This window comes from Heterocephalus glaber, unplaced genomic scaffold (genome assembly GCF_053883595.1).
Source record: "Heterocephalus glaber isolate CG9 unplaced genomic scaffold, H.glaber_assembly_v1.0 deba00001608, whole genome shotgun sequence".
Taxonomy (NCBI): Eukaryota; Metazoa; Chordata; class Mammalia; order Rodentia; family Bathyergidae; genus Heterocephalus; species Heterocephalus glaber.
In genome coordinates, this window is record NW_028258379.1 from 29,998,833 (window position 1) to 30,017,590 (window position 18,758).

General features: G+C 36.2%; 1 protein-coding gene across 4 annotated transcripts in view; it reads right to left on the reverse strand.

Moving 5' to 3' along the window:
- Positions 1–18,758, reverse strand: part of Rps6ka5 (ribosomal protein S6 kinase A5) — a 270,771-nt gene that overhangs the window by 119,896 nt on the left and 132,117 nt on the right. The window lies entirely within an intron of this gene.

Below are 18,758 nucleotides of genomic sequence, written 5' to 3' on the forward strand. Positions count from 1 at the left end.
AAATGGCTCAGCAATAGCAGGGGGTCCAGAGATTTCTGAGATATCAGCAAAGTTCTATTTCTTAAACCTGAAATCACTTTATAATAACTTATTAAGCAGTATAGCTATATTTTGTGCAATTTTTATGTTTTAAATATCTATAAAACTTTTTTTTTTTTTTTTGGTGCGAGGGATTAAACTCAGGACCTTACGCTTGTCAGGTAGGCATGGTGCCACTGAGCTAAATCCCCAGCCCATAACTCTAAAACTTTGTAAAGAATTTAGTAACTAGAATCATTTGTACCAAAGCTTAACATAAAGTATTAATAGAATCTCTACTACCAATACAATCTGAAAAGAAACAAAAATTATAATACACTGACATGTAATAAAAAGAAAACTGGGCAGATTTAGAAGATGTATTTATTTATTCAGCAAATTTACTGAGTGTCTAAATGCCATCTCTGGGGTGTTCTAGTTCCACTTCTGCCACTAAAACAATAAGCAGAGTTACTATACATTAGTCATTTGCACACTCTGTATCTCCATTCCATCATTTCTGGAATGAAAGCCCTGGCCTCAGTGAACTCTAAGATCCTACCAGCTGTAAACTCTAGGACTATATTTAAAATACAAACTGGAAAAATGTATTCTGACCTAAATTAAATTAGGATATCTTATATGAGCATTTCCCACAGCATGTACCATTGAATTCTGCTCCTATCCTAGGAGATGTTAATGGTTGTTATGGTTGGGGAAGTCTGAGTAGGACAGTGTCCTGGTCAAATAAATTTGGAAATGGTTGGCGTTTAAACACTTTCTTTACTGCAGAACCTCAAAGATCTACAGATCTTCAAGACTGAGATACTATAGTCCATTTATTTCACCACAAAATTACTTTTTATGATAAATACAAATATTATGTGAACTAGCATTCTGTAGAAGTGTTAAGAAAGTCCTGATCCAGATCTTATTCTGCATTTAAACTGTGTGACCTTGAACAAATTACTTCTCTGTCTCAGTTCCCAATAACGTACAACAGGAATCATAAAAAAATACCTAACCTAAAGCACACTGATGTTTGCAATTTACTTTGAAAAGCATTATAAAAAAGTAAAATAAACTGATGTGGATGAACAGAAGTATGAGCAGATATGTCATGAAACAAATATAACAAAATGTTAATTGCAGAGTCTAGATAGTGAGTAGAAGGGTGTTCATACAATTCTTTCAAATTCTCTGTATATTTACAAATGTCTGTAATAAAATAAAAGAAATATAAGAACTACCTCATAGGGTTGTGATAAGAATTAAATAAATTAAAGTTATAGTGTTTGCTGTGTGTAATAAGCACCAATACATCTTTGTAAATAAACTAATGCTTTGACAACTACCTTAAGAAAATTAGACTGAAACAAGAACTTCAGGAGATAAACAGTTTTAGTGTCTTTTAGAATGTTAAATTCACAATTTAACATTCTAAAAATTTAAATTGAATAAAATTTTAGTTAAAAATTTTAATTAAAAATTCAATTATTTTAATTAAAATTTTAAATTGTGCCAAAATATGTAACTTAAAATTCAACATTTTAACCATTGTTAAGTGTGCAGAAGTGTTAACTACATGCACGCTACTGTGCAACAGGACTATAAACTATATCCACTGAACAGAAATCCCTCTTTGGCCCCTTTCCATAGTCCTGGGAACCACCATTCTACTTTTTAAGAGTTTAACTATTAATGCACAATTTTATAGGGATAACAAATCAATGTACAGAGCCAGGCATTTAGCTCAGTGGCACCATGCCCGCCTGGCAAGTGCAAGGTCCTGAGTCTGATCCCTGGTACCAAAAAACCCCAAGAAACCAAAAAACAAATCAATGTACAATGCCTCAGCATAGAGGTCACATTGATAGAAGTACGAATCTCAAATGAATACCAAAAACATAGTATCTTTAACACACAATAGCAATATCTTCCTCTAGTATGTCAAGTCGAATATAGTATGTTAAAAGTTCAAAAGAGACAACCAATTTAAAAATAATGATTGGACTTTCTTATAATTGAGTGTTAAATTCTGTTGTTATTTTAAAAGCTTAAGACATAATTTGAGGCAGATGTTAAAAATAATTATTCTTAGTTCTCCCTCTCAAGACTCATCTTTTATTTACTGAGAAATGTAAAAGCTCAGATTTCTAGAAGCATTACACATAGATTGTATTTCCCCCATATCTCTACTTGCTGCTAGACTGGGAAGATAAGGAACTATCTTTGTTATATAGCCTTTCTTCACTATCCACAGAACTGTTTTCATAGGAAATTAAAAGAGATTACAAATTAATTAACTTTTTGCTACAAAGTATACCATCTGGAAAACCCTGGTCATTCACAAAGATCTTTCAGATGATCTGTGAAGGGTTGCTTTTGTTCAGAATCTCCTACCTCTATATTTTGTGTCTGATAGGAACTAAGACTTTGCCTGCTATGTGATCTCAGGGCTTCTGCAACCTCCCACCCCAGGAAAAAGAACTGACAGGTCTCCAGATGAAGCGCACCTGATTCCTTCTGTAGGTGCAAAAGTTTCCAAGTAATGAGAAGTTGGTTCCAATATTTCAAGGTTTGTTCTCTTTAGTTTCCTCTCTCAATGCCTTAGCAGCCGAGTTTCATTCATTCATTCATTCATTCAGTGATTGACTGAGACAGTGTCTCGCTTTGTAAGCCCAGGCTGGCCTTGAACTTGCAGCAATCCTCCTGGCCTCAGCCTCCCGAGTGCTGGGATTACATGTGTGCTCATTTACTTTTGTATTGCTTTTCAATCAAAACTGTACTCAGATGACTAGGGAGGTAAGGCAGAGCTTGACATTAGTTCTTCCCTCTCCCATACCACAAGTCCCAGGTCCTAGGAAAACTAAAGAATACTGGGCTTCAAAAAAGATTACCCTTGAGCTTATTTTTTCTAAAAAACCTCTTTTCTACCTTAAGATTATCCTTAGTTTATCTTTTCTGGCCTTTTCTTGCCTAAGAAGGGTGAAGTTCCATTGAATAAGCTTACAGGGTATCTGCTTAGGGAAAAGGGACCCTGACCCCTAACAAGCAGGTCCATGGAGTCCAGCCTGGTGTCCTGAGGTGAGGGATTCGGTTCGGGGACAGGATCAAAGATTGTGCTTGTCCTAATGTACTCCATGATTTTTCCCTCACTGTCTTAATCTCACTTGGGGACCAGGTGGTTGTGACTGAATCAGAATGGGATACAGAGACCTTAATTCTAGCAATAATCCTCAAAACTATTATCTAGGATTGTCAGATAACACTCCTTTGGTTAATGTCTTTCTATCCTTTAGATATGAAAGACATTAACTTGGTTTATTATTTAGTAAAATTATTGACTGGTAATGTTACAAAAGTAATATTATTCTCCATTTAACCCTGACTCTATTTTACTTTTTATTTTGCTTTGGAAGTGCTAAGAAACAGAAGCAAAGAGCTCATAGGTCAGTTATTTTGCTTAAAGGGAAAATTAACTAAGACATCTGAACATCAAAAATCTTCAGCTAATCTAATTCCATGTTTTATTGAGGTATAACTTGCATACAATACAATGCATTCATTTGAAATGACCAGTTTGATGAATTTTAGTACTTTAATTATATATTATCATGAAACTTCTTCCACAATCAAGATTTAAAAGTTTCATCACCCTAAAAAATTTTGGGTGTACTTTTAAAAGCAAAATATTTAAAATTTTGATGGTCTATTTTGTTAAATTTTTGGATCCTATCTAAGAAATCCATGGCATGCCAATGTCACAAAGATATTGTCCTATTTCTTCCTTTGGAAGTTTAGTAGTTCAGCTCTTACATTTAAGTTTATGACCCATTATGAATTAACTTACTTGTACAATTGAGGTGTCAAGATTCATTTTTTTTCCCCTCAGATTTCCAGTTGTTCCAGTAACACTTATAGAAGAAAAAACCTGTATCTTTTCACCATTAAATAATGTTGGCTCCTTTGTAAAAAACCAATTAGCCATGTAAGTGTGGTTTATTTCAGGACTGTTCTAACCAGGTTTTCAACTGCTAACGGGGCGGGGGGGGGGTGCTGCCAGGCTTTTCACTGTAGTGTTTAATCAATTAGTATTTTTTAAATGCTAGGAGGCCTGCCTGGGCTACATAGTGAATGCGACACCTACCTGAGCTACATAGTGAGACCTTTCCCCAAGAAAAACAACAAAAGAAGGAAGAGGAAGGGGAGAAGGAAGAGGGAGAGGAGGAAGAGGTGGAGGGAGACTGGGGGGCTGACTTTTGCATGTGTCCACATATTTTCCATATTTAATGATTTCTCCTTTTTGGGGGGTACCGGGGATCATACTCAGGACCTTGTGCTTGCAAGGCAGGCGCCAGAACCACTGAGCTAAATCCCTGGCCCCTGATTTCTCCTTTCTAGGGATCCAAAGTTTCAACTGTTATCACTTCCCCTAACCCTGAAGAACTTCCTTTGACATTCCTTGTACAGGTGATAAATTGAGTTTTCCTTTACCTGGAAAAAACTTTTATTTTTACCTTCATTAAAGATTTTTTAACTGAGATACTATGCATACAGCATAAAATTCACCCTTGTAAAGTGTAGAATTCAGTGGTTTTTAGTATATTCACAAGGCTGTGTTATCATCACCCCTAACTCCACAGTGACCTTTGTTGTTGAAGGATATTTTTCTGTGACAGAGAATTCTGGATTGACTGGCTTTTTTTCTTTTCTTCTAGCATTTTAAATAAATTATTCAATTCTCTTTTGGCCTCCATTGTTTCAAGTTATGTCAGTCATTAAATGGACTGTTGTAAAATGTGTTATTTTTTGTTTCAACAATGGCTCTTTATCTTTGGTTTTGAAGTTTTGCCTCAATATGTCTTAACATATACTTATTTGGGTTTATTCTGTTGTATATTAATTATCTTTTATCTGTAGGTTTCTGTTTTTCATCAAATTTGGGATTTTTTTTTTTTCCAGTAGTATGCACTGAACCCAGGGGCATTTTACCACTGAGCCCAGCCCTTTAATTTTTTATTTTATTATTATTTTTTTGGTATTGGATATCGAACTTAGGACCTTGCACTTGGGAGGCAGGCGGCAGCACCACTGAGCTAAATCCCGGGCTCTATTTTTTATTTTGAGAAGGGGTTTCACTAAGTTGCACAGGTTAGTCTTGAACTTTCAATTTCCTGCCTCAGCCACCCCAGTAGTTGAGATTATAGTTATGTACCTCTGCTAGGGGCTAAATCTAGGCCTTAATTTCTCAAATAATTTTTTTCTATCCCATTCTCTTCCTGACTCTCTGTTCATTTTTTTCTAATATCTTTCTTTTCTGGTTTTGATACTAGCTCAATTTCATTGCTTTATCTTACTTTTTCTTCTGATATTTTTATTCAACTGTTCAATTCATCTTGTGATATTTTAAATACTGTGTTTTCACTTCTAAAACTTCCATTTGGGGGAGGAGAAGAAGAAGAGTTGGGAACAAGGAAGGAGGGAAGGGGAAGGGGACAAAAAGAAAAAATTAAGATGTGTTCTGTACATGTACAAGCTTCCTATAATGAATATGCTCATTATGCACTGGAAACATACTAATAAAAAAATAAAACTTCCATTTGGTCTTCTCATTGTTTTGTCTGGTAAGTTTTTCTATTTTTTTTCCTGTGCCGAAAGTGTATCATTTTATTTCATCGAAGATATAACAGTATCTTTAAAATTCTTATCTACTATTTCCAATATCTCATTCACCTCAAGGTAGGACTCATTTGATTTTTCTTTACTCCTGGCATATATTTCATTTTGTTGATTCTTCATATGCAGGGTAATTCTGAATTACATCCTGAACATTATGTTACTTTGTGCATGATAGGTCTCCCACTACCTCAGCAGCTATTATGTATAGTAGCTGCCCTCTTCCTATCGTGCCTTGCCTCCTCCCCTGTGTGACATCATGCCAAGATGGTTGCTCCCACCAATAAACCCTTCTTCCCAGCATGCCCCTGTTCCCGCCTAGAAAGTAACCTAATACTCACTCACCTCCTACCACCTAGTGACATCACCGGCTCCTCCATTCCCTAGTCACTACCTCACTCAACCCCACCTCAGCCCCTACAAACCCCACCCTAGTCTCTATAAAAGACTCTCCCTGCCCCGGCCATATTGCTTTTGTCTCTCCTTTGTTCAGAGACAGCCCGGCAGATCTATTCCCCTAATAAAGGCTTGTTGTGGCCTGGTCTGGTCTTGGTTTTCAGCCCTTTTACCTGACAGTGCAAAGCCTAGATTATTTTTCTCAAATGATTATTTTTTCTGTTTTAGGGTTAAATTCTGAGTACTCAGTACCACAAAATAAAATCAACAGGAAACTCAATCATATTTAGGAATGGGGGAGTATTTGTTAATTATAAAGATTTTTTTCACTGTGTTAATGGCAAAACCCACATTGGCAAACGGTAGCACAGGCAGTGTAGCTCAGACGTAGAACATGTGCTTAGCATGAACAAAGAAAGCCCTAGGTTTGATCACCAGCATCAGAAACAAACAAAGCAAATGAATAGTTATCATACTTGGAATCCTAAACAATGAAAAACACGTATTCAAGCACGTTAGTCTAGGCGTCTAAATAGTTCTCATTTCAATGCTATTATTTTGTCATTGTGATTAAAGCCTTTGAACATTAAGTTCTAAAAATAAACTGTATGTCTCTTAATTAAATCATTAACCTACAAAGAGCTCAGACTTCTCGGTAACAATATTAACATTTATTAGCATAAGGCTTAAAATATTTACACATTTTATTCCACCCTAAAGGTGACAAAAACATCACCAATTGCAGAAAACTCTTGAGTATTTGGGAGTCACTCACAAGCCTTAGTAAAGTCCACAACGGGCTGATCAGAAGTAAAGATACCTTCATGCCTGCAACCAGAATGTAGCAGAAACAGGCACGCATTATGGACACTAAAATCACTGTCTTTCTTCACATCCAGTAGTATTTTATTGTGGTTCTAGGAGAAAAAGAACTTTTGCTCTTTTTCCTACCCCATCCCTATGCCCAACTCCTTTTCTAATTCTCCCCAAAGGTAAGAGAAGTTACTAGTAATCTAACAATTCAAGAGTCCAAAACTCTGAGTGGGCAGTTAGTGGTAGAGTCACTGTGTTAAAAGATCAGTCTCCATAGGTGTGCACTTTTTTCTTTTTCTTTCTCTTTTGTTTTTTGTTTTTGTTGTTGTTGCTGTTGTTGTTGTTTTGGCCTCAAATGTCAGGATAGTTCACCTCCCTGGAGCACATCAGCCAGTATTTGGACTTCTCTCTTCAATATATACAGTAGCTGGCTAAATGGATTCAAGGAGCCTTGGACCTGGTGCTATGGTCTCAATGTTTGTTTCACATGTTGAAACCCTAATTTCTAAAGTAATGGTTTTTGGAAATGGCACCTTTGGGAGGTAATTAATTCACGAGTGTGGAGCCCTTGTGATGGACTAATGCTCTTACAAAAAAAGGCTAGAGAGATCATGGTTGCTTCCTCTTTCGCTGCTTCTGCTCAGGGAGGACATAATGAGAAGACAACCACATACAAACCAGGAAGCCAGTCCCAACCAGAGACTGGAGCTGCCAGTACTTTGACTTTTGACTTTCCAGCTTCCAGAACTGAGAAATAAATGTCTGTTGTTTATGCTATCCAGTTTATGGCATCTGTTATAGAAGTTCAAACTAAGACACATGTTGTTCACTGGCCAGTTTGTTCTCTCTTCTAGCCTTTTAAACTGCACACTGCATATGCTTGGCCCAAGATGTCAGATGGGGTTAGGAGGGAAGTAGGGAGGCGTCACTTAGGCCTTAAGCCTAATCTACTTGCACCAATTCACTTTTATAGAAGAATTCTACACTGGTGTGTCAAAAGTATGCACAACTCTTACTAAATGGTAATCTGATTCCTACTACCAGTAGCTACTATTTCTTACAGACAGATCCCTCATGGTTCCTAAGGAAGAATAGGCTGGCAGAACACGATTTAAACATTTCTGGATTTTTAGCTATAACAGCATAATGGCACCAAACTTTACCATCAGCTCTAAATCCTAACCAAAACAACTAATTTTTTTCCCATATAAACAATGCCTTATAGGGCCGGGGATTTAGCTCAGTGGTTCCACCGCCTGCCTTGCAACCGCAAGGTCCCAAGTTCGATCCCTGGTACCAAAAAAAGGGGAAAAAAAAAAGCCTTATAAAAATCCTTCACAAATTAAGAAAATCAACAAACTTTAGAAACTTAAAACTAGAGCTATCCAGTTGGTACACAGTTGTATGACCATATAAATTGTTTTCAGCTGGCTTCTATTCTGATGCCCACATCATATGAATCAATAAATATTAGCAAACTTGGACTAAAACAACACTTAAGATCTTTTAAAGGTCTACATTAAGCCTATCTCTACTGTTAATCAGCATAGTCTCTTGTCAAAAGTATTTATCATGTTTCTATGTTAATTCATTATTGAGTTTAATCATTTAGAAAAGTATAAACAATTTTAATGCTTTCACAAACATTTTGTTTTTGGTGGTACTGGCGATTAAACCCAGGGGGTTCACATTACCTACATTCCCACACATCCCCAGTCCTTTTTTAAATGTTGAGACAGGTTCTTGCTAAATTGCCCAGGCTGAGCTCAAACTTGCAATCCTCCTGCCTCGGCCTTCCAGAGTACTGAGATAGCAGGTGTGCACTACCATGCTGGGCTTACAAAGCAATTTTAATCTGTTTTTTTCTTATTAAAATATTAGGAATTATCCCATGGAAAATTCTTCATTTGTTGATTAGTGTTATTTTCCTATTACACATATTTCCTGGTTAGGTAATTGTTTTTAAAACTGAACTGAAGAAAATCCTTTAATAAGATATCAACTGATTTTTTAAAAATGTCAAAACTCAAATGAATATCAGTATGAAAATGACTCACTTTTAAAAAGTTTGAATTACTGATGGTTCTTAAAGGAACAATCTTATATAACAGAAACAAAATAAAGTAACTGGTTCCTTACATTACGACTGGATTCCTTCACCCTCTCCTATATATTTAATAAATAAATATTAATATGGCTACATACAATGTAGAAAAATGATTGATGTAATTTTTCATTTTTATTTACATAAAATTTAACATCTTAGTAATTTTTTTTTTTGGTGCCCAGGATTGAACTCAGGACCTTGCGCTTGCGAGGCAGGCAGCGGAACCACTGAGCTAAATCCCCGGCCCCATCTTAGTGATTTTTAAGTGTACCATTCACTGCTATTAAATGTATTCATAATGTTGTCTAAACATCCCCACAATTAATCTCCTTAACTCTTTTCATCTTGTAAAACTGAAACTATAACTATTAAACAATAACTCCCGAGCTCAGTGGTTCCGCTGCCTGCCTCACAAGTGAAAGGACTGGGGTTTGATCCCTGGTACCACAAAAAAATTAAACTTCTCTGTAAAGTGGGATCTTTGGCTACCTGTGTGGGACCTCTCCTGGCCCTCAGGAGCTTTCCTATCAATAAATATCTTCCTACTTAAAAAAAAAAAAAGAAAAAGAAAAAAGAAACTCAATTAAAAAATAAAATAACTCCCTATTCCCTCCAGCCCCTAAACCCTGGCAAATAGTATTCTTTCTCTCTATAGGAATTTGACTATTCCAAGTATCTCACATTAAGTGGAATCGTATGGTACTGTGGCTGCCTTATTTCACTTAGCATAATGTTCTTAAGTTTCATCCATGTCAAAGCATTTGTCAGAATTACCTTTTGTATACATCACTTTTGCTTATCCATTTATCTGTCAATGCACACTTCAGTGCTGCCACATTTTAGCTATCATAAATAATTCTACTGTGAACATAGGTGTACACAGATATTTCACTGAGACTTTGGTTTCAATTCTCACAGTAATTAAAACATTGAAAAATAGAACTGGTAAATCAAATTGTATTCTATTTTCAAAATTTTTTGGCTGTATGTATTATTTTACCAATGGTACACAGGAGTCCTGATTTCTCCACATCCTCACCTACACTTGTTATTTTCTACCTTTTTTTTTTCTTTTTGGTACCGGGGATCAAACTTGAGTCCTCGCGCTTGCTCAGCAGACAGCAAAACCACTGAGCTAAATCCCCGGCCCCTATTTTCTACTTTTTTTGATAGTAGCTAGCCTGATGTGTGTCAGGTAGTGAATGATAAAATTTTTTAAAAAGTGAATTTAAGCTAAAATTTATACCCACATTTAAATAAACCTTGTTTGTTTCATTATAAAATAACCCAGGATCACTTTTTAACAAAAAGACAATATAGACAAAAAGGAGACCCTGAAAATCTCCTATAATCCCAGTACTCAACATTAACTATTGTTAATCTTTGGCATAATCTTCTTGGCACATTTCAGCCATGAACACATTATTGATAAATGGTTTCTTAACCCAACTTTCTAGACAATTCTATTACCAAATGTAATTTGTAATGCATATTATCTATGATCATTGCTTTCAAAGTTATGAGTGTTTAACTTGGAACTTCCCACTCTTACGGAGGAAAACAATTAGTAAAAACACATTTTTCATTCTGTTGCCATAGTTTCTGCTAAGCTGCACAAATGCAATTGCATAGAGCATGCGCTGAAATCATTTGATTAGATTCAATGATTCACTTGAGTTAAAGCTAAGAAAAGGTTTAATTTAAAAGCACTTTTAAAACTAAAGTAAAAATGAAAATAATAATGCATTTGAAGCCATTTCAAATGTTTCTTATATGATTAATGCACTGATGTACTAGATTTTATTTAATGAATAATCATTTATTAAACTTTCAGGAATAGGTGAGAAATTTAATAAACAGATTTAAGGAGCCCATGGACACAAAGGAAAATCCCATTATCATGTGAAGCCAGTCAAAAAAGCTTATTGAGAATATAGGTCCTCATTCACTCTTTTAATAAACATTCACAAATGTCTACTAAATGGCTAGGCTCTAGGCTAAGTGTGAGGTGTTTAGTTAAGAATACAGGCTGCGTACTGGCAAAAATGAGAGAATGGCTGGGGAATTCTAGGCTAGAAACTAGCTGAAGCAAAGGTATAGATGGGAATAAATATTCTCCCAGAAGAGAATAATAAGAGGACAGTTGTAATTAGCTATATTATGTGGGGGGAAAAAGTAAAAACATAACATAAAAAAGGTACATGGAACTAGCTGATTCAAAACCTGGAATGCCAGACTAATTAGTTTTAATTGAATCTGGGAATCTGCAAGTAATGATGGCTCTCAATATGATGAAAGTAATGTTTTAGGAAAATTACTCTGGCAGTAGTGTGCTATATGGACAGGAACAAGAAAAAAACTAATGCTAAAAGATGATGAGGTTATTGTAATAAGCTAGATGTGTGCTAGTGGGAGTCTGGTTGAGTAAAAAACTAGAATGAACCCAAAAATCATTGTAATGTTCAATTTCCAAAATGTCCACTGAATAACTACCTTGGGTGCTGAAGCTACAAGAACCAAACAGGACAGGATCTCCACTTTCAAAGACAAATTAATTGAAATTCTGTTCCATATTTTACCTCTTAGATCTGAATGTCTGTGTCTCCTCAAAATAAATGTTGAAATCTAACTCTTATTGTGTTGGTACTAAAAGGTACCAACCCAAGGACCCCCAAAGGGCTCTTTGGGAGGTGATTAGGTAATGAGGGCAAAGCTCCCATGAATGGAATTAGTGCCTTATGGAAGAGCTTGAGAGAGTCTGTTGACCTCTTTCACCATATGAGGACACATCTAGAAAGGTCTATGAAGCAAACACCAGACACCAAATCTGCTGGTGCCCTAATCTTGGACTTCTCAGACTTAAGAACTATAAAAATAAATTTATGTTGTTTATTAAGTTACCCAGTCTAAGGTATTTTGCTATAGTAGCCCAGATGGACTAAGACAGGTCCATATCTAAAACACGAGAAATGTAGGTCTGGTGAATGGTAGTGTTACTGACAGAATAAGGAAGTCAAAAGGGGAAGTTTGGGGGTTGATTCTGTTTCTGAAGTGATGGCAGAATATTCCAAAAGGGCTGCTGTGTAGGCAGCCCTAGATAAGGAACTGAAGTTCTACAGAGATCCCATGTACAATATTATTAGGAGAGAGGAAATGGCTAAAGCTTTAAGAAGAAGGCCCTTCATGAGATCACATAAAAAGAAAAGCAAGTCTTGATGACTACCAATAGTTATGAAGTAGGAAGAAAAAGAACCAGAGAAATGGTCAATAAACTGACCAAGTACTGAATCTAAGCAAAAATAGAATGTTAATAAAAGGAGAAGTACTGATAAAGTCAAATACAGCAAGAAGAAGAACTCAGTGCCTTTGTTTTTTTTTTTAAGAACCATCAATAATGGAAAGATGAGGCAAAAATCAAATTCTAAGAGTATAATGAAAGAAGCCAGACTTCTCCATATTTTTAAACTTCAAAAGGTGGAGAGGTTATTTAAAATATAAAACAAATGATCAAAACAGAAAAGAGTGAGTTATTTGTATGATAATGTATCCTTAAAGATGTAATGGTCTAACTGCTAAATAGAATAGTGACCACAAAAATGACCTTCCCCACCCAACTCTCTTTCAAACTCTAAAGTCAAATAGCATTGGCTGGACTCCAGACATTCATGGGAATAACCTGCGGAGGTAGAAAAAAACTGTCCCAGGATCAAAACTACAAACTAGCTGAAAGAACCACTGGCTATTCCAGAAGATCTCATACAGCCGTAATACCCTTGGTCATCAAACTGTCCAATACCATTGCAACCCAAATCACATCCAGCCTTTTAAAGATAGTTTGAAACTCCTTGGTGTCAATGCCGGTAACCTAAAACAAAGCTTGAGCCTCAAGACTACATAGGACGTGAGGGTGTGAGGGTAAGTGTAGAAAAACAAAACAATACCCTTAAAAAATATATACAACACTATTCCAGAAAGGGGAATATTAAAGAAAGGAATAAAGGTAAAAAGTGGGAAGAATCATATGAAACGTTTTTCCAACATAGAAGGCAGATGGGAAAGAAGACCCAAAGGACAAAGGGAACATGAGAAAGGCTGAGAAAAGTAGAGATGGAATAAGTGATTCCTAAGGGAGCAGCTCCTTCTAGCAGTGGTAAATAATTGAAACCAGGGCAGAAGGAGTTTGTGAGAAGAGTTAAAGGACACAGAAAAGGATAAGGATATGTTAAGGTGTCAGAGGTGGGGGAAGGTAAGATTATCAAAATAGCCTGTGTAAAGGACAGAAATGATCTCTGAAGGAAGCAGCAGAGAACCAGTGTATTGAAGCAAGAGTAGAACACTTCAGCAATCAGCCTAGCTGAAATCTGCCACAGATGAAATGAGATTTATACAAAGTCATTTTAAGAGGTAAAAATCACTGTAAGCAGAACAGAAGGACTAAAAAATTATCTTAATCAAAAGAACTCAAAAGTCTAAAGAATGGACTATGAAAGATAGAATGACAAAACTGTAAAACTCAAAAATAGAATTCCAAACTGAGCAATGTGTTTCTAGTACTGCCGAGGGGATAATCCAACCAGTTGATTCAAATACAGGTCTCCTAGGAAGGAACACCCCTATAATGGAACCAGCTGCATCATGCTCTCAAGCCTGAATGTTGCTAGCCTTCTAAACATCAAGCCATCTCCTTTTTTTCTAATTCCAGATTATCATTTGACTACACCAGTCTTTTGATTATAATTATAGCTGTATGCATGAAACCAGAGCATGAAAAGAAAACACAAATAGCATAATGATCCAATATTGAATGAATCCTATTTGCCACTGTCAAGGAACATTTAATTCATAACAATACACAAATGACACTGAAGTAAGTATACTATAACCATGTCAATAATACTTTTTTTTTTTTGGTACGGGGAGTCAATGAATTCGAATTCTTTTCATTTCAGAAAAAAAATAACAATTATAAAAGGCAACATTATCAGATTTAGTTGTACATGCAAAAGGAAGTAAAGAAACTTACAGCTTCTTGCAGCTACACTGAAGTAAATCAACATAATTTATTATGAATCTATAATTTAAAGAATATCATCAGCTTCTAAAAGCAAAGTTTGTCCATTTAAAAACTTGTGCAATTTTCAGGTCCTTAAACCTTTTTTTCTTTGAGACATCAGTTCAACAATAAAAACAGAAGCAAAAAAAAAAAAAAGGTGGCGGGGGACACAAAGCTTAACATGCTAATAAAGAGAGTTCCTGTTTTGTTAAAGAAAGGAGTTTCAGACTTGGCCCTTATTTCCCATTCTTCAATAATTAGTTTCACCTTCCTCTTTCCAGCACCTTTAATATCAAAGAAATCTCTTTATTGGCCTCTAACTTCCAAGATCTGGCATGAAAAAGATCATGACACTATAGATGTCTCATCTTCCGATGGTTTAATCTAGCGTTTTGACTTTATGATACGCGAAGGTGACAGGCATTCAGTGGAAATTGTACTTAAAACTTTGAGTTTTCAACTTTGCCCAGGCTAGTGATATGTGATATGATACTCTCTCCAAATGCAGGGCAGTGACAGGAAGCCACAGCTGCCAGGTAGCCCACAATCATGAGTCTACCACGTGCTGTGTTATTAAGATATGAAGTTTGATAGGTTGGTTGTACCAAAGCACTTTCAAGCTTACAGGATTTTCAACTTAAAATGGATTTATCAGACTGTAACCCCATCACAAGTTCACAAACGTCTGTATTAGGGTCCTCTAGAGAAATACTAGGACATAATATCAAAATATATCCCTCCTACACATACACATAAAAAAGCTTATTATAAGGAATTGTTTCATGTGATTACGGAGACTAAAGTTATGAATTCCACAGGTGGGATGGCAGGCTGGAGATTCAGGATGACTCCAAGGCTGCAGTTCCACCATGAAGGCTGGCAGGCTAGAGATCCAGGAAAGGTGACATTCCAGTCTGAGTCTGAAACAGGACTTGCTGTAGACCCAGGAAGTCCCAATAATATAAATGAAGTCTGAAGGTGGTATTGGAGAATTCTTTCTTGTTTGAGAAGGCTAGTCTTTTTCTTCTAACTCAGGCTTTCAATTGGATTGGATGAAGCCCACCTACATTATGGAGGACAGTCTACCTTCCTCGGAAGTCCATCAATTGATATGTTACTCTCACCCAAAACAACCTCACAGAAACGTCCAGAACATTAGTTTTGACCAAGTCTCTGAGGACGCCGTTGGACCAGCCAAGTTGACACACAAAATTATCACACTCCTTGTCAATTGGCACCCACATACATTTCCTTTAAACTATACTTAATCTGCTCATTTCTCCTGAGCAGAGTAAACAACCGAAGTACTGCCCCTGCAAAACTGTTGTAAACCAGGCCTGTATTTTCTCTTCCTGTCAGCTTATCATAAAAATCTCCCCATAAGACCAGGCTTGCAGGCTGAGAGAAGGAAAAGGCAGTGTACTGTAGCAGGAGTAAGGATCACTGACATTTGGGCCACTTCATGTAACTTTGCCTGCAGAGCCTGCTTGGCCTGATCTCCTGTATACTGCTCCCATTTGCTGACAGAATGCACCTATGCATGCCAAACAGTGTTTGATCAAATATCTGGGCACCCTAGATGCAAAAAAGTAATATGGTAATACACGAGTGAGTATGTGTGTCTGAGTGTATAATTAAAAGAAAAAAATGGAATTTTAAAAATTAAATAATTATGAAAATGTTCTTTAGATTATGAATAATCAAAAGTTTTATGCATGAGAGTTGTCTATTGTTTTTCAACTTTTAATTTTAAAAACATCAGAAATTTAAAAAATCAACCAATGTGTAATTGTGTTTAGAGGCACAAAATATCTGTGAGATTTTTTAAATGGCAACATAATTGTGCAGATATCCTTGTCATAAACTCAGAAGCATTCATTGTTTAACTTGGTTTCAGGGGTATGAAATACAAAATGAGGGGGAAGAAGGGGGCTAGCAGTGTACATGCTCTCTAATGGTTTAAGTCCCTCTGGAGTATTCCTTGGCTTTTTTCTTCTAAATCACAGAACAGGGGCTGAAGCATGGTTGTGGTTGAGAAAACACATTAAAACTGAAGTAGGAGAGGAAGTAGGGGACAAGAAATGATGAAACTCGTTTCTTGGGTCCTGAGTATTCACAGCATTAGATTATATAATTCACTGACTTAAAATTAACATTTTTAAAAAGTAGAATTATTCTTTAAAATCGAATTGGCAGTACCCCATGAAAGTTTAGAGCTGTTAAGTACAAATCATTACAAATTGATATGCGATCCAAGGCTGCCACATCTAAGTGCCAACAGAAACCAAACTGGCACTATTAGCAGCATGCAGTCTGGAAAACAGAAAAAGGGAAGGGTGTTGATAAAATGCTTTCTCACAATACAATTAAGTGCAGAGGTGACAACAGAATTGCAGGGGGAAAATGAGGTTATGACTTAGCAGGAACAAAGAGCTGCTGTATTTTGTTACATCAAATTGAAATCTGATCCTTGAGACAATTACTTTGGACTATTAAAAACTATTCTGTATCTTGCATGAAAAGTGTAATTCAAAATACATCGACAAACAAAAATAATTTGGTAGAACTTTGGAAGGTGGTAGATATGACTTGCTACATGGCTGAAATTTTTATCATTCACAAGTTATCTAATTTTACTTGCCAAAAAAACCTGAAGCGTGGCTTCTATTGTAAATGAAAGCATAACTTAAGAAGGAAGGCTGGCTGAGGGTCAACAGGCAGACCTGTTCTTTATATATCTAGACCCATGTTCTAGGCATGATTACCTTTAACTTACATATCAGATAGGTAATGATTTATAAATATTAAGGGACCTTGCTTTTGAAAATAGGACTTTCAAAAACCTCTTCCACACTACCCTTTTGATTTGCTATGTTCCTTCCTAAATTATCTCTTTCTTCACATTTTTATGAATATTAGTTTAGTCATATGACATGGCCAGGAGATGAAGTATCTGAGCAGATAGTTCTCTTAAATAAAACTAAATTCTATGATACTTGCAGATTTTCAAATATTTGATTACAGCAAAATTGTTTATTGCCCACTGGCCATCTTCATTTAGGAATCCTATGCATATTTCAAATACTTTTGAGGGACCAGTACCAGGACCTTCACACTGAGCTACATCCCCAGCCCTTTTTATTTTTTACTTTGAGATTGAGTCTTCCTAAATTACCAAATTGCCCAGGCTAGGCTTGAACTTGTGATCCTCCTGTCTCAGCCACCCAGAATGGTGGGATTACAGGCGTATGCCACCATTCCCAGCTGATATATTTTTTAATTAATGAAGTTTATGTTCATCAAATCTACCCGCATATATAACCACAAAGCTGCATAAAATAACATGCTATTAAATTTCATGCCATTAAAATAAAGCCATAAAACTAGCAACATTTGAGAATAATGCATTAATAATGTATTGTGTGTTTGAAATAAAGAACAAGCTGTTTTTAGATGGCAGGCATGATGTATCAAAAATCTGTGTATTTTTATGTGTTCATAATAGAAAAGCCTTAGAAACTTTATACTGGGATTTAAAATGTTATTTTTTTCTAATGAGTAACCATCAACTTTGATAATGATGTACGTGTACATAACTATAACTAAACACTTAAATCCTTGTTGAATTTGAAAATTTCTTCTATATAATACTCATGTTTTTAAAATACTTTTATGTTTTCTACTTTATTAGCTCTAAGAGTTTCTACATACGGTAAAATTCACTCTGGGATACAGTTCTGTGAGTTATGACAAATGCATAAAGTTCACTCATAACATTTTGAAAGTTGACCTTATCCATAGTAGTTTACAACTTCACAGTCACTGAAGGATTATCACTGTGAACTCTAGTGATTTATACTACAGCTAATCATAATTTCCTAATTTAAGTAATTTCCAATGTTTTCTCTTTGAGCTCAGTATAAATAGTGAATAACACATTAAAGAATTTACTTTCTCCTCTTTTCTTACTTTCAGGTCCTTGGTGTAACCTTGATTATTTCTGGCCTTGACTGTTACATCAACCTGTGCATGGCTCTGCCATCTTCTGTCTCAGTTCCTTTCTAGTTTATCTTCCACACTGCTGCTGATCTTTCTAAGGTACAAAACTGATTATGTTAATCCTCTACTTTAAATCTTTCATGGACTCCCTACTGCCTTGAGAAGTAATACATATTTTTTCAAGCAAACAAATTCTTTCCCGAGTTGCTTTCTGCCTGATGTTTTGCTGTGCCTCCTTTCCCTTCCTTCCCATGATCTGGGGCTGGTATTAAGCACACATTCCCAGACATGCCATCTTCTCTGTCATCTTGGTGCTTCTGTATCCTTTTCCTTCTGATCTGCAGGCTTTTTTCTACTTTGTTACCTGTCAGCTGTATGACTTGCCCAAACCTTCAGATGCTCTCTCTTGCTCTTTCAGTACTCTGTTTACCTCAGTCTTCTTTAGTAGTGGACTAGGTCCCTTGCCCAAGAGTCTCCTCTGGACCTTGCAGTGCTTGAGACCAGGAAGCATGTCTGCTCTGTTCCTACCAGTGCTTGGAACACGTAAACATTCATGCGACTGGGGATGGAGCTCAGTGGTAGAGTGCTTGCCTAGCATGCAGAAAGCTCTGGGTTTGAGCCCCAGCACTATGGCATGAAAAGGGGTCAAGATGTTTACTCATTTTAATACACTGTATACTTACATGTATAGTA